The sequence below is a fragment of the Hemiscyllium ocellatum genome, chromosome 25, assembly GCF_020745735.1.
Source record: "Hemiscyllium ocellatum isolate sHemOce1 chromosome 25, sHemOce1.pat.X.cur, whole genome shotgun sequence".
Taxonomy (NCBI): Eukaryota; Metazoa; Chordata; class Chondrichthyes; order Orectolobiformes; family Hemiscylliidae; genus Hemiscyllium; species Hemiscyllium ocellatum.
The window spans coordinates 13838711-13854552 of record NC_083425.1 but is presented as its reverse complement, the minus strand read 5'-3'; positions in this window follow the sequence as shown (position 1 = coordinate 13854552).

Below are 15842 nucleotides of genomic sequence, written 5' to 3'. Positions count from 1 at the left end.
AATGTTGTCAAGGCCCATAGCCCTTGCAAAGTCCAGGGCCTCCAGGCATTTCTTGATACCACGTGAAGTGAATCAAATTGGCTGAAGACTGGCATCTGTGATGCTGGGGGCCTGAAGAGGTGTTCAAATGGATCATCCACTCAACACTTCAGGTTGAAAAATTGTTGCAAATGCTTCAGTCTTATTTTTGCACATGTCAATGCTGAAGATTCCCAAGGCAACCTCTTCCTGACTGTATTGAGCCTGTCCCGCTGATGGGTGACATAACATACCCAGGGATGGTGAAAGTATTACCTGGGACATTGTCTGTAATGCATGATTCTGTGAGTATGACTATGTCAGGCTGTGACTTGACTAGTTTGTGAGATTGCTTTACCAATTTTAGCCTCCAGGTATTAGTTAGGAAGACAGAGTCACCAGGGTTGAGTTTGTTATTGTCATTTCCAGTGCCTTTGTTGAGGCCAAATGATCTGACTGATTGTAATCCATTTTTGGGTCTTTTTAGCAGTTGATAGAATTGAATGGCTTGCTCGGCTATTGTAGAGGACAGTTGAGAGTCAACCCCATTGCTGTGGGTCTGGAGTCACATGTAGGCCAAACCTACAGTTTCCTTCCCTAAAGGTGATTAGTGAAGCAGATGGGTTTATCCCACAGTGGTTTCATGGTCATCATTAAACTCTTAACTCTAGATTTTTATTGAAGGCAAATTTGATCATCTGCTTTGGCAGGACTCAAACTCAGATCCCCAAAACATTTGTAGTCTAGTGATAATGTCATTCAGCCATTAGTTCACCCAAGAATGCTTCTCCTTTACTTTTGAGAACCCAAGAAATCAATCTGTTTCTAAATTGTACAGTTTGTAAAATTCTGCTGTATTTTTGACTACAGATGTATTAGTTGACTGTGACCCCTTCAAAGTTAATTTTTTGAAGTGAAATTAAACTATTCAGTAAAACTATCTAATTACTATCTGTAATATGAGCCAATTCCAATCTTACAACCTTACTGGACTGTAATTAAATAGCCAACCGTGACACGGCAGGGTAAAGAAAAACATTAAAAAAGAATTACATTTGCAGCATGTGTTCAAACTTATCGTGTTTAAAGAGGATCATGTAAAATGAGTTCTGGCAGATGTCAAATAATATACAACGATCGAGCCTCAACCTGTTCATACACTGTTTACTCGGTCAGGTCTGGAGAATACAAACTACAAAAGTAAATTCTCTTCTTTAATGAATTTGTTCCTGGACTCTTTGTTTTTCCATAACTTCCACTTTTAGGCCATCACTGATAGACAGTGAGTGATATGGGCTTCACAGAAGGTCCAAAGGTTTTCATTGACAATATTGGGAAGGCTGTCTCAAAACTGACCAAAATCAGTCTTCAGTCTCAGCCAGTCCCCTGGGATCCAGCGTGCCTTGGTTCCGTTAGGCTCAGTGGGTCCTGAGATGGATGGTAAGGTAGATGGGTGATCTGCAAACTTTGCCACAAACTGGGTAGGTAGTGCTTGGAGATTTAGCTAGATGAATGCTTGGGAGGTACTTTCTCTGATGTGTTGTCTCTGCTGTTCTGTATTTCCAACAAAGTCTCTATGGTTTTGGTGACTTCTCAAATCTTCAGTTTGATTAGTCATGGGACTCCCATGTGTTGCCTGGATTGACTATAACCTCTTCAGAGATGCTGTGAACTCATCCCACTGTCTTGGGAACATCCTCCTAGGACTGAATCTGGGAGCCACAATTAGTTTCACTAAATAATTCAAACAGGGCAGGATGGAGCGTAATCCCAGACTGAGCCCATTCAATGTCCCTGGTTACATAGTAAGGTGTCAAAGGATAGCTGTCAAATGAGCATGGACTCTGACAGATTGAGGGGGGGGGGAGGAATCTGCTAGGATGGAGACAGTGGGGAGCATCAAGGCAATGTGGTTGCAGTCTGATTTGATTTTAATTTGACTTGATTTATTGTAGTCACATGTACTTGCATACAGTGAAAAGTTTTGTTTTGTGTGCAGTACAGGCAGATCATAGCAAACAAAGGTATACAGATCACAGGGTGCTTAGACAGGGCAAGGTAATACAAGGTTACAGCTGCCCAGAAGGTGCACAAAGCAAGATCAACATTTGCAAGATCAACATTATTTGAAGTTAGACAGTCCATTCAACAGTTTGATAATAACATGGAAGAAGCTGTTCCTGAACCTGTTGGTGTGTGTGTTCAAGTTACTGCATCTTCTGCCTGACGGAAGAGGTTGTAGGAGAGCATTACTGGGGTGCGATGGGTCTTTGATTTTGCCAGCCTTTCTGCAGCAATGAGAAGGGTAAGTGGGGTCCATGGATGGGAGGTTGGCTTCCATGATGGTCTGGGTTCTGCACACAACCTTCTGAGGTTTCTTAAGGTCCTGGGCAGAGCCATACCAGACTGTGATGCACCCAGACAGTATGCTTTCAATGATGCATCTGTAGAAGGTGGTGAGGGTCCTTCTGGACATGCTAAATTTCCTAAGCCACCTGAGGAAGAAGAGGCATTGTTGAGCCTTCTTCCCCATGGCAGTGACATGGGAAGTCCAGGACAGTGAACCTTGCCCCAGAAGGATACTTGCAATGTGAGAGAAACATCTCTGTGCTACCCTTGGTCATGGCAGATTAGAGAACGACATGGAAGAGAGACTTGGTCTTCTTTGACACATCGGGAGTTGTATCCTGAAATGATCCCGTAACATAAAAGCAATGGCCCATAGTGACCTTGATGGCCACAGGTAGTGCCCCAGGTTCGAGGTTTGAGTTTTACTTTCTCTGTGAAGTGTTTGTGCCCAGGGCCATTTTCTTGAGTCCAACAGCGTTCTTCGATGATCCTATATAGATGTCATGTCCAGGGCAGTGCCTCCTGCTTTCTCCTATCCATTTTTTTTACAGCTTCCCCTTAATCTTTCAGACTCAGAGACAGACTGACTGGACCACCCAGGAATGCAACAAAACTGCTTTGGACACAGATCAAAGCAAACAGTGCAGCACTGACTGAGGGTTGCTGCAGAAATCAGCATAAGTTAATTTTCACAAAAATGTCAACATGTGCCTTACAATTAAACTCTGGCCTGAAAGGACAAAAAGTGTAAAACTCTTGTTTAAATATTGTAATGATACTTTCTAACTCTAGTACACATCCTTGTTATCTGCAGCGAAGCCCTAATTCCATTGGGTCGGCACCTTTCCTCGGGCATGGATACTGATCCAGTTTCAAAGGCAGCGAGGTTTGTTTCCTCTCCTTATTCGACAGATTAACAGCAACTGGAATTTCAAAAACGTAGTTCAGCTGCAAGGAACCTTTGTAATCAGTTTTGTGAACAGACGGTGATACAAGATGGGGATTAACTGATCCCTTGCTGATAAACAGACACGTAGAAACATTGAATACATACACAGGAGTAGGCCATTCAGCCCTTCTAGTCTGTTCCTCCACTCGATATGATCATGGCTGATCATCCAACTCAATACCCTGTTCCCACTTTCTCCCCGTACCCTTTGATCCCTTTAACCTAAGAATTGTTTCTAACTCGTCTTGAAAAAGTTCAGTGTTTTGGCCTCATCTTAGCCTGGCATGGTGGTCTCTCAACCCTGAATGACAGTCTGTCTGCCCGGCATGGTGGTCTCTCAGCCTGGCATTGTCTCTCAGCCTGCCATGGTGGTCTCATGGCCAGGCATGCTGGTTCCTCGGCTCAGTGTGGTGGTCTCTTGGCCTGGCATAGTGGCCTCGCATCCTGGCATGACAGCTTGTCAGCCTGGCATGGTGGTTTCTCAGCCTGGCATGATGGTTTGTCATCCTGGCATGGTGGTCTCTCAGCTTGGCGTGGTGGTCTCTTGGCCTGGTATCTCGACCTGGCATAGTGGTCTCTCAGCCTGGCATGACAGTCTCTTGGCCCGGTGTGGTGGTCTCTCAGCCTAGCATGGTGTCTTTCAGCCTAGCATCACGGTCTCTCTGCCTGTGTGGTGGTCTTTCGGCCTGGCATAACAGTCTCACAGCCAGACATGGCAGACTTTCTGTCCGGTATGGCAGTATCTCTGCCCGGCATGATGGGCCTCTGGCCCGGTGTGGTGGTCTGTCAACCTGGTGTGATGGTCTCTTGGCCCGGTATGATGGTCTGTCTGCCTGACATAGCGGTCTCTTGGCCTGGTATGACTATCCCCCCGGCCCAGCTTGGCCCGGCATGGTGGTTTGTTAGCCAGGTGTGACGGTCTCTCAGCCTGGTATGACTATTCCCCCGGCCCAGCATGGTGGTTTGTTAGCCTGGTGTGACGGTCTCTCGGCCTGGTGTGGCCTCGCAGTGGACTCTTGGTCTCAAGGAGGGCTCCTCGTCTGGACTCAAAGCCCAGTGCAGACTGGAGGCCAGGTGCTCTGCGTGGATTGGATTGGAAGGACTGTTACTCTAAATTTTTTATTTCTCTATTTTCTAATTTATTCTTACAATTTTTGCAATTATTTCTTTATTTTTCAAATTTTCTTTCCTGAGAACTACAAAAGAATCTGTACCTAGGTACCTTTGTACATAAGATGGTGCTGTAGGTGGTGACTTGTAACGTTTTCACTCCCTCATTTGAGTACATGTGACAATAAAGCTAATTCAATTCAATTCTTAGATGTCATGATCAAGTGTGTAGAGCTAGACCATGAGTTTTGATAAGCTATTCCACTGCAGAGGACATCATAGCTGAGTTTTACTTTGTTCTCATCTAATGGCAACATGAGTGCTGTTTCCATAGGGTTTAAAGGTGATCTGTTGATCCCTAGAACAATTACTTTTTAACATCTTCTCAAGTTGCAAGTGAAGTTGGAAAGGTCACATTTATTGAATCTCTTTCTAACCCAGAGGTACTGAGGCTAATTAGAACTGGCCAGTTCCAGCCTTTGTGACAGCTCCAGGAACCACGGTGGTGGTTCGGGCTTCCGGGCCTGGGACTCGTATAGTCCATCTGCTTTCCTCTTCATTTCATTTCTTCACTCTCTTTCCTCATTTTTATTTCTTTAATTTCTCTTTCAGTTTACTCGCTGCTTGTTGAAGAGTTTGGTCAGATCTGTGGCAGACTCGTGATGGTGCTGTCGGAGGTGAGTTTGGGTTGAGGACATGACCCAGTGCCTCTGGCAGTATCTGCATTGGTGAGGTGGGCCTGAAGCGGACTCATGGTGATGGTAGAGTCAAGTTTGGGCTGGTACAGTACAGTGGCATCTGTGGTGTTGGCGTTGGCAAGGTCCATCGAGGGCACTTAGTGGTGAGGGCATGAATGGAGGCAAGATGGCATTGAATGGTGGCAACTTACATTCCAGCGCATGGAATGGCGAAGGGGTCTCACACCTGGCCACCAGGCCCTGACCCATGACGGAGCACTTAACAAGAAGGACCATAAAGTTGAACTGTTTTTTCTTTATTTCTTTAGTATTCTGCCTTTATATTCTGTGTTTTGGTTTTATTTTTCTGTGTTTAAAGGTGGCACCGGAGAATGGCAACATGATAACAAGACTGTATTTTGTAATTCTTTGCACAAGTTTGAATTGCTGCTGGAAAAATATCTATTATTTATCATTCTTCTATTACACTGTAACATGTGTGTTTTGCACTTCTTATGCACATTATACATAATTGTGTATTTTGTGCTGTCCATGCAATACCCTTGGTACTGGAGGAACGCTGTCTCATTTTTACTGTATCAGTTGTGTATGGTAGAAATAAATAAAAGATACTCTACTGAGAATAAATAAATCAAATCAAATCAAAACTGAATATAGGCACTTCCCTGAGCCAATGGCATGGCTTAGAGATCCATGTTTTATTTGAGCACCTTCTTGCCTAGCGTTCTGAAAAAATAGTGAATAAAGTGTAATGCGTGGCTGAATGAATTAATATTAATCATTTGAATGTGCTCCTGGTATTCAATAAGTTCAGTGTGCCAAAGTTAATGTGTGTGAGTTGGGTTGGAAATGGTCTCCCACGGTTTATGATATTTATAGGTTATTTTTCAAGGCACTGAAGCCATTTATAACTCGGGTCAATGAGGGGGCAGGGGTTCCACAGGCTTAAGTGAAAAAGATTCACCAAACAGACACCGACACACAGTTTTTACACCTCTTTCAGCTGATAATGTGAACACTGCAGGACCAAAGACATTGCAAGCTGTTAAATTGTAAAGATTTGTGTCAGTGGAATTTAAGAGAGAATGTCTTGATTTCTCACCACTACGTGCATAAACTTATGAAGGCGTAGGGGATAAATGTGCTGGAGAGGGGGAGGGGATGTGATACATTGTTTGTATGACTCAAAACCTGCGATGTATTATACGGTACAGCTGAATGGGATCACTATTTGTACTTTGTTTCCACATTAGCTCCCTCCGTTTTTATCCACTTCCTGCTTATAGTCACCTCTCTGTGCTGAACAATGGAGGCTCCCAGTACCTCATTCAAACAGCCATCCTTTATTGCTGTTTGCTGTAAGCTGTTTGGCCAGGTTTGTTCAGAGGGCTAGAGGGCTAGAGCGCATCACAAATAAACACTGGTCTCTTCACCTAGCCTTCACACAGGCTTCCTGTTCCACACACTGGCTCGGATACATAGCTGGAGGAGAAAGTGAGGTCTGCAGATGCTGGAGATCAGAGCTGAAAATGTGTTGCTGGAAAAGCGCAGCAGGTCAGGCAGCATCCAAGAAACAGGAGATTTGATGTTAAGGGCATAAGCCCTTCCTGAAGAAGGGCTTATGCCTGAAACGTCGAATCTCCTGTTCCTTGGATGCTGCCTGACCTGCTGCGCTTTTCCAGCAACACATTTTCAGCTCGGATACATAGCTCCCAATCTGATGCTGTGTGGAGGAAGGGCAGATGGGTCCTTGCAGGAAGGACAATGAGCAAAATTCCAACTTCTGGGAGAAGTACAGTGTCAGGGTCATACATGTTGAGCTGGGTGTGCAGCACTTGCCTTTTGTAATGTTGCAATTACCTTCAGCTCCCCAGCCTGTATAGAACAACAGACACCTTTCTCTTCTCTCTGGCGTGATACTAAATTGTGGAGGTGCCAGTGTTGGACTGGAGTGGGTAAGGTCAAAAGTTACACGATACCAGGTCATAGTCCAACAGGTTTAGTGAAGTTAAGAAAGCACCCAGGCACAGACTTTATAATCAGAGAGATCAAAAGATCCTACAAATGGTGTGAGTGGAGTGTTGACAGGCTGAATAATAATCTCTGCCGGTGATCGAGAGTGTCAGGTAGTGGAGTAGAGTGTCATGAGCTGAGCAACAAGTGAAGGGATGACCTATTATCTGATTAATTGAGGTAGAGAGATTATTACAAAAAATTAAAAATAAGGTGGTGCTGGAGACAACCAAATGACTAGAATAACACGATAGGTATAAGAGTCACATGCCAAGGGATCTGTACCCATAAAGAGAGCCTCAACTATAATCTTGGGTTCCTATCATGCTACATATAACCCTACCACACTGTTCTGTATCTGTAAAATCTCCCTTACTGTATTGTTTTACTGATGTGGAGGAGCTGGTGATGGACTGGGTTGGACAAAGTTAAAAATCACACAACACCAGGTTATAGTCCAACAGGTTTATTTGAAAGCACTAGCTTTCAGAGCACTGCTCCTTCATCACATAACTAGTTGGGCAAGATCATAAGACACAAAATTCATAGCAAAAGATCACAGGTTTGTTCAATATATCGTTTTAATTGCATGACACTGCTTTTGACCTGTTTTGACAGCATTCCCTTGATAAGTTGTTGTGATCTCTCTACCTTAATTAGTTTGTACAGTTTTGGATTACTTGTTAATTTGGTTAGACTCTTGGCATGTGACTCATATCTACCATGTTATTCCAGCCATTTGGTTTGTCTCCAGCAACACCTTATTTTAAATTTTTTTTATAATTATCTCTCTGCCTTAATTAATCAGATTATAGGTCATCCCTTCACTTGCTATTCAGCTGTTCACACTTCACTCACACCACTTGGAGGATCTTTTGATCGGTCTGATTATAACGTCTGTGCCTGGGTGCTGTCTTTACTTCACCTGACAAAGGAGCAGTATTTTGAAAGCTTGGGATTTCAATCAATCTGTTGGACTATAACCTGGTGTCATGTGACTTCTGACCATATTCCCAAAAATATAATATGGGATATAGGTAAAGCAGAGTTACTTCTCAGACTGAAATTATTGAAGTGAGTGAGCTTTGTTTCTCACAATGAGAATACCTTTTATGAACACATAAGTAAATTTAAATGAACAACAAAATATCAAAGTACTTGCCAAGCATTAGTTATCAACATGCAGAAAACTGATCCATGTCCTTAGTTAACATATTACATTACCTTCAGAACAATGAACAAATAAGCTGTACTCCTGAAGGGTTTCAAACATCTGTCTTACTGGCTAATAATGAGAACCAGTGTGAATGTTGACTTCGTCATCTAATGTGCTGCATGTTCTCCATTTACTTCATTTAAAAAAAAATGAATCCCATAGAGATTTAGCATCACCAAGAAATCTGATCAGGTGTACTGCATATTCCGCCTTAATGCTGTTCTCCTTCCTGTGTAGTTCCTCATCTCTAAGAGACAGAGTCTGGTTACATTGAGCATGATTGGATGGCAGTATTCAACAGCTCGAAGCTGAGGATTAGTGGAGTCCCTCACCTCAGTAGACAAGGTCTCACCTCACAGGTTGGCTGGTTCAGTGCTGAAGTCGACCTGCTCTGTCCCAATCAGGTTGCTGAGCACGAAAACAAAAAGTGCTGGACATCACAGCAGGTCAGGCAGTAACCATGGACAGAGAGAGAGAGAGAGAGAGAGAGCAAGCTAACATTTCCAGTCTAGATGGTTCTTCATCAGTTGCTGAGCAACATAGGCCCTAAGCAAAGAACTGCTGAATCAGCAGCTACCTCATAGAATGCACATGGTTGGTGTGAATAAATAGAGGGGAACATGCAACTTCTATGGTGCCTTCAACTACCTCAGGAAATCAAAGAGCAGCCAAAGGAAAGCACTGCACCAAAGCTGCACTTGGTAATGTGATAATATCCACTTAACACTGGGATTGGTCAGCTCAGTTGGCAGGATGCCTGGTTTGCAATACACACTGTTACGTATAGCATGGGTTCAATTCTCACTCCAGCTGAAGTTACCATAAAGGTCTCTCCTAACCCTATAGCTGAACCAGCAGCAGTCATCTCTCTCTAATGAGAATACAACCTTAGAGTCTGTTAGAACTATGGTGACCTTAATGGCCAGATCATGTTGCTTGAGAGATCTCTATTGGCCAACGGAACTGAGAATAACCCTTGTGGCTTCCCTTTGAAATAGTGCTGTGGATTTCTTTTATATCAAACTGCAGTGTAGATGTCTCAGTTAATAATTTGTGAAAGCCAACATCTGCTATTGTCCAAAACCAACATAGACACAGGCCACAAGCAACAATGATACGATAGAGTGGAGAGTGAAGTATTGTGGTTGGAGTTAAACCACAGTAACATTACTGTAGAGAAACCTTTATTACATATTTCTGTTACTCTAACTGAGCTTGGTAAAAACCAATGCTGTGTGCAAGAACATAATATTTCTTTGATGTTCTGTTATTTAAAAGGAACGAAAGTGTAAAGTACATTACAGCTTATATACAAACACTGAGCACTCAGCATACATATATTAATCAGTTAATCAGCCTGAAAAGTTGTCAGGGTTTCACCTGGTTAGTAAGGACACCTTGATACTGAGAATTTTCTTATCAGTTTTATTATTAAATATACACAATGTTTGAAATTCCAATTCAAATGATGTAACACACCACAAATAATATTTCCTGCTTTCTGTGAGGAGTGTGGGTTGACTGTATGAGTGTGTGCAGTCAACCCACAAGATGACGAGAGGCGTGGATAGAGTGAATAGTCAGAGATTTTTTTCCCGGGGGAGAAATGACTATCATGAGGGGACATAACCTTAAGGTGATTGGAGAAAGGTTTAGGGGAGATGGGTGGAATACACTGCCAGCAGTGGTAGTAGCGTCAGATACATTAGGGACTTTTAGGTAACTCTTGGCTAGGCACATGGATGATAATAGAACGAATGGTATGTAGGTTACTTTGATCTTAGAGTAAGATAAAAGGTTGGCAGACCATCAAGGGCCAAAGGGCTGGTACTGTGCTGCACTGTTCTATGTCCTGTGTTCTACACGTAATGTCGAACAAACTGACCTCTGAGGTCACTCTTGTGCTTGCTGTATAACCTGAGCCAGATTTTAGTCCTTGATGACGCAAGCCTGTTTTTTGCATTCACAGTGTTGGAACAGTTCAGCTCCAACCTTTGGAAATCCCCTTGCTCCCCTTGGTACCAATCATTCTTCGAGTATTTATACCAGGGATGTATAAAGTGCTGAAGTGCCTAATTCTTTCAAAGAGTTCCTTCATTTCCCACTGCACTAGTGTTGCTGCTAAATCAGCCTGCTGTTTAGATAGAAACATGACTTTTACTGCAAATGCAGCCAAGTGAACAGTAGGTGCAGCAGATACAAGACTCCCTGGGATTAATAAATGGCTTTCCAATCTGTTGTCACTCATTGCTAATATTCATATAGCTGCCAATCTGATGAATGGATGGTTGTAAAATCCTTTCTGTGAGGCCTGACAAACACAAAGAATAATGAGGTTTATGCCAATTTATTTGCTGGTGTGAGTTCTTCATTTGTAATGGTACCGAGCCATGTATGAAAGTTGTCATGTTTGAGAGGAAGGAATGATTTTCACATGAAATCTCTGCTGGAGAGATGATTGAGGTAAGGGAGCATGCTGAGTGAATGAAAACAATATAACTGCAAGCTGTCCGCCTGCTCCATTCTTACGTACATCTTGTAACATTAACGACTGTCGGGGCAACAGGAGAGAGCAAAGTTGGAACAATGACAAGTTCAACAAGAACAGGGTGGTGACAGGTCTGTGGGTTGCAATGGCCCACAATGCAGCAGAACAGGAAGTCACATGACAGTCTTGGACAGGTTGGCAGCTGCCATGGAGATCCAGGCCTCATGCCCTTCAGGGGTCACTGGACATGTGCACAGATCCACCTTTGATTGCCCCCAGCCACTCTCTTCAGGACCAAAAGCATGGTGACAGAGAAACATAGAAAATAGGGAAGGTGTAGATCCCTCTGCCTGTTGATTCTCCCCTTCCGGTCCATACGATCAGGGCTGATTATTGAACTCAGTATCCTGTTCTCTCTTTTGCCCATATCCTTTGACCACTTTAGCCTTAAGAATTATACTCAACTCCTCCTTGAAAATATTCAATGTTTTGGCATCAACTGCTTTCCGTGTAAGAGAATCCCATAGGCTCCCCACTCTCTGGGTGAAGAAATTTCTCTCAGGCCTAAATAGCCTACTCGGTATCCTTAGACTGTGGCCCTTGATTCTGAACTCATGGTCATCAAGAACATCATTCCTGCGTTTACCTTGTCTGGCCCTGTTAGATCACCCTCATTCTTCTAAACTCCAGTGAAAATAATCCTAACCAATCCAGTCTCTCTTCATGCGTCAGTCCTGTCATCCCAGGGCAGGGATATATGGAACATAGGATACATTCCAGGTGCCCCATCCTCATAAGGAGACAGGGAAGTGCCAGGAGGCACCCAGCAGGAGGAGAACAAGCACAGGCCCTTCAGACGTCTCCACTCAGGATGCTACAGAGATGTCAGGGCACTCCACATCCAGCCATCCATGGAGGTTCCTGTCAATGAGGATCCTCTTGTGTAGAGCCTGAGAAACCCTCGGTATGACTAACCCAATACTCTCAAGCAGGCTCCTTTCATCCTGGGACTGCACTGAAAAGTTGTGGGAGGGAGAGAGCCCTTTCCCCTTAGTTTCTGCAGACTGACTGGGGCAAAACCCCATTAGTGATGTAACTGGACAGTTGCAGACCCCTGATTGATGCCAGTACATCACACTGGCCAAGTTAGCTGTGGCCAGCAGACTGGCAGCTGTGGACTGACTGTGCCACGCTTTCTGAACTGCAGCAACCTCTCCCCGCCTAGCCGACGCCCCAGTTGATCTTTTGACTGTGACCAATCCCCTGGCCTGGTATGGGAGGCTGCCCTTGTCTTGCTGTGCCAGGACTGCCCTGACTGATAGGTGACCCCACCCACCACCACCATGCACTTCAGTGAGGGCCACTGCCCACTCCCTGCTTGCTGCACAGGCAGGATGTACAAGCTACTGGCACATGGAGCAGCCATAAGATTAATTTTTAGTAAGATATCCATCCCTGTGGACATTGACTGTGGACCGCTGCCCAGCTCCTCTGAATCCTACTACTTCCTCCAGATGAAAGGGGTAGCCATGGGCACCTGCATGGGCCCCTGCAATGCCTGTCCCTTTGTCGGCTACATGGAACAGTCCATCTTCCGCAGTCCCCACCTCTTCCTCTGCTACATGGATGACTGCACTGGCGCCACCTCGTGCTCCCGCGAGGAGGTTGAGCAGTTTATCAACTTCACCAACACATATTCCACCCTGACCTTAAATTCACCTGGACCATCTCTGACACCTCCCTCCCCTTCTAGGACTTCTCCATCTCCATCAACAGTGACTGATTCAACACTGCCATCTACAAACCCACCGACTCCCACAGCTACCTGGGTTATGCTTCCTCCCAACCTACCTCCTGCAAGAATGTTATCCCTTATTCCCAATTCCTCCACCTACACCGCATCTGCTCCCAGGAGGACCAGTTCCACCATAGAACACACCAGATGGCCTCCTTCTTTAAAGACAATTTCCCCTCCCATGTGGTTGGTGATGCCATCCAGGGCATCTCATCCACTTTCCGCCCCTCCGCCCTCAAACCCCACCCCTCCAAATGCAACAAGGACAGAACACCCCCCCCTCCCCCAGTCCTCACCTACAACCCAAACAAACTCAATATACATTGCATCATCCTCCACCATTTCTGCTACCTACAGACCCCACCACCAGAAATATATTTCCCTCCCCACCCTATCTGTGTTCCCTCCACGACTCTCTCATCAGGTCCATGTCCGCCCACCAGCCCACCCTCCCCTCCAGCCATCCTCCCCTGCACCGCAGGAATTGCAAAACCTGCACCCACATCTCCCTCCCTCACCTCTGTCTAAGGCCCCAATGGAGCCTTCCACATCCATCAAAGCTTCACCTGCACTTCCACACATGTTATGTATTGCATCTGTTGCTCCCAATGCGGTCTCCTGTACATTGGGGTGACAGGATGCCAACTCGCAGACCACCTCAGAGAACATTTCCGGGACACCGGCACCAACCAACCCCACTACCCCATGGCCGAACACTTCAACTGCTCCTCCCACCCCGCCAAGGACATGCAGGTCCTGGGCCTCCCCCATTGCCACTACCTAACCACCTGATGCCTGGAGGAAGAACGCCTCATCTCCCACCTCAGAACCCTCCAACCCCATGGCATCAATGTGGGTTTCAGCAGTTTCCTCATTTCCCCTCCTCTCACCTTATCCCGGATCTAACCTTCCACCTATCTGCTCCACCATCCCCTCCGACCTATCACCATTACCCCCACCTCCATCCACCTATCGCACTCTCAGTTACCTCCCATTTATCTCTCCACCCCATTAGGCTCCCAGCCTCATCCCTGATAAAGGGTTTTTGCCTGAAACGTCAATTTTCCTGCTCCTTGGATGCTGTCTGACCTGCTGTGTTTTTCCAGCACCACACTCTCGACTCTAATCTCCAGCATCTGCAGTCCTCACTTTCACCAAGCTACCCAAGCTGCCTGGAAAAACCACCAACTTGCAGAACATTTCAGAGAACATCTCCGGGACACAAACCAATCAGTCTCGTGGTCCTGTGGCTGAACACTTCAGCTCCCACTCCCACACTGCCAAGGACATGCAAGTACTGGGCCTCCTACACCATCAAATTTAGCCACCTGACAACTGGAGGAAGAATGCCTCATCTTCCATCTTCTACCCTCCAATCCACTGTCGATTTCACTAGTTTCCTCATGACCCAACCCCCTACCTTATCCCATATCTAAACCTCCACCACGACACCGCCCTCTTGAAATGTTCTACCTGTCCATCGTCCTTCCCACCTATCCAGTCCACCCTCCCCTCCGACCTATCACCATCACCCGCCACCTTCATGACCTACTGCATTCCTAGCTACCTTCCACCCCACCCCCCCCCCCCCCACAGCCTTGCCCCCTCCCAATTATCTCTCAATCCCCTTGGGCCTCCTCCCATATTACTGCATTGGAAAATGTAAGGATTGGCACGTTCCAGATGCCAATGTCCATGGACAAGACATGCATACAGCAGGTTTCCAAAGATCATGCCCTTCATACCCCGACAAGTTGGCCATATGCAACTTGGAGATCCGAGTTGAATTCACCAAATAACCCCCTCACCCAGTTTCCATGTCCAAATCGATGTGAAAGAATCTGAATGAGGTGATTTGAGTCATTAACAAGGTGTTTAACCAGCTGTAAACCCCTTCATTGCAAATGTGTCCCTGCCTAGCAAGAAACTCATCTTATCACTTACAAGATGATGCAAGTAGCTCAAGATGGGCCTCACCAGAGTTCTCATTTGATTCTGTCACAAATCTTGCTCAGTCCATGTTACTCAGGCCCCTATAAGATTCACCCATTAGCTTTGCAACATTTAAGAGGCATTTGGATGGGTATATGAATAGGAAGGGTTTGGAGGGATATGGGCCAGGTGCTGGCAGGTGGGACTAGATTGGGTTGGGATGTCTGGTCGGCATAGACGGATTGGACCAAAGAGTCTGTTTCTGTGCTGTACATCTCTATGAATCTATGATAGATGCTGCCTGAATTTTCTCAACACTTTAAATTTTTACCTCAGATTTCCATCACCCACAGTATTTCTTTCATACACAATAAATGGTTAGTTGACTAACTGGGCTTGTCTTGGAGTAATGACCATGACTCCACAGAAGGTAATAGGACATTTGGGCAAAGTGGTTAGGAAAGCATAGGTGATGACAGTGGGCAGCATGGTGGCTTAGTGGTTAGCGCTGCTGCTTCACAGTGTCAGGGAACTGGGTTTGATTCCCACCTCGGGTGATGGTCTGTGTAGAGTTTGTACATTCTCCCCATGTCTGCATAGGTTTCCTCCGGGTGCACCAGTTTCCTCCCAAAATCCAAAGATGTACAGGTCAGGTTAATTGGCCAAGTTAAGTTGCTCCGTAATGTTCAGGGATATGTAGGTATGGTGCATTAGGGGCAAATGTAGGGTAGGGGAATGGGTCTGGGTAGTTTAATCTTTGGAGGGTTGGTATGGGCTTGTTGGGCCGAATGACCTATTTCCACACTGTAGGGATTCTATGATTTCCTTTATTAGCCAAAGCTCAGAAAATAGCAGAGAGCTTAATACTCGAATTTGATCAGACAAAAATGAGGGCACTGCTAGAACACTGTGTCCAATTCTGGTCACCACTTGCAGGAAAGATAGTCTCACACCACCCAGGGTCAAGGAAGTTTAGGAGAATATTGCCAGGAATGGGAAATTATAGCTGATGGAATCACCTGGATTGGTTATGTTAAACAAATAGACAGAATGCTGGAGAAACTCAGCAGACCTTACAGCAACTGTGGAGAGAGAAACAGAGTTAACATATCAAATCTGGTCTGACTTTTTTTCAGGAAGACTATGTTCTTTATCTTTGGAATGGAGCAGGTGCAATGGAAATATAATAGAGGGGCCTAGAAAGAGGAGATAGGGTGGAAATATACTCTTTAGGGACATCACGAGATGGGCCCATAAATTGGAAGTACTGGCAG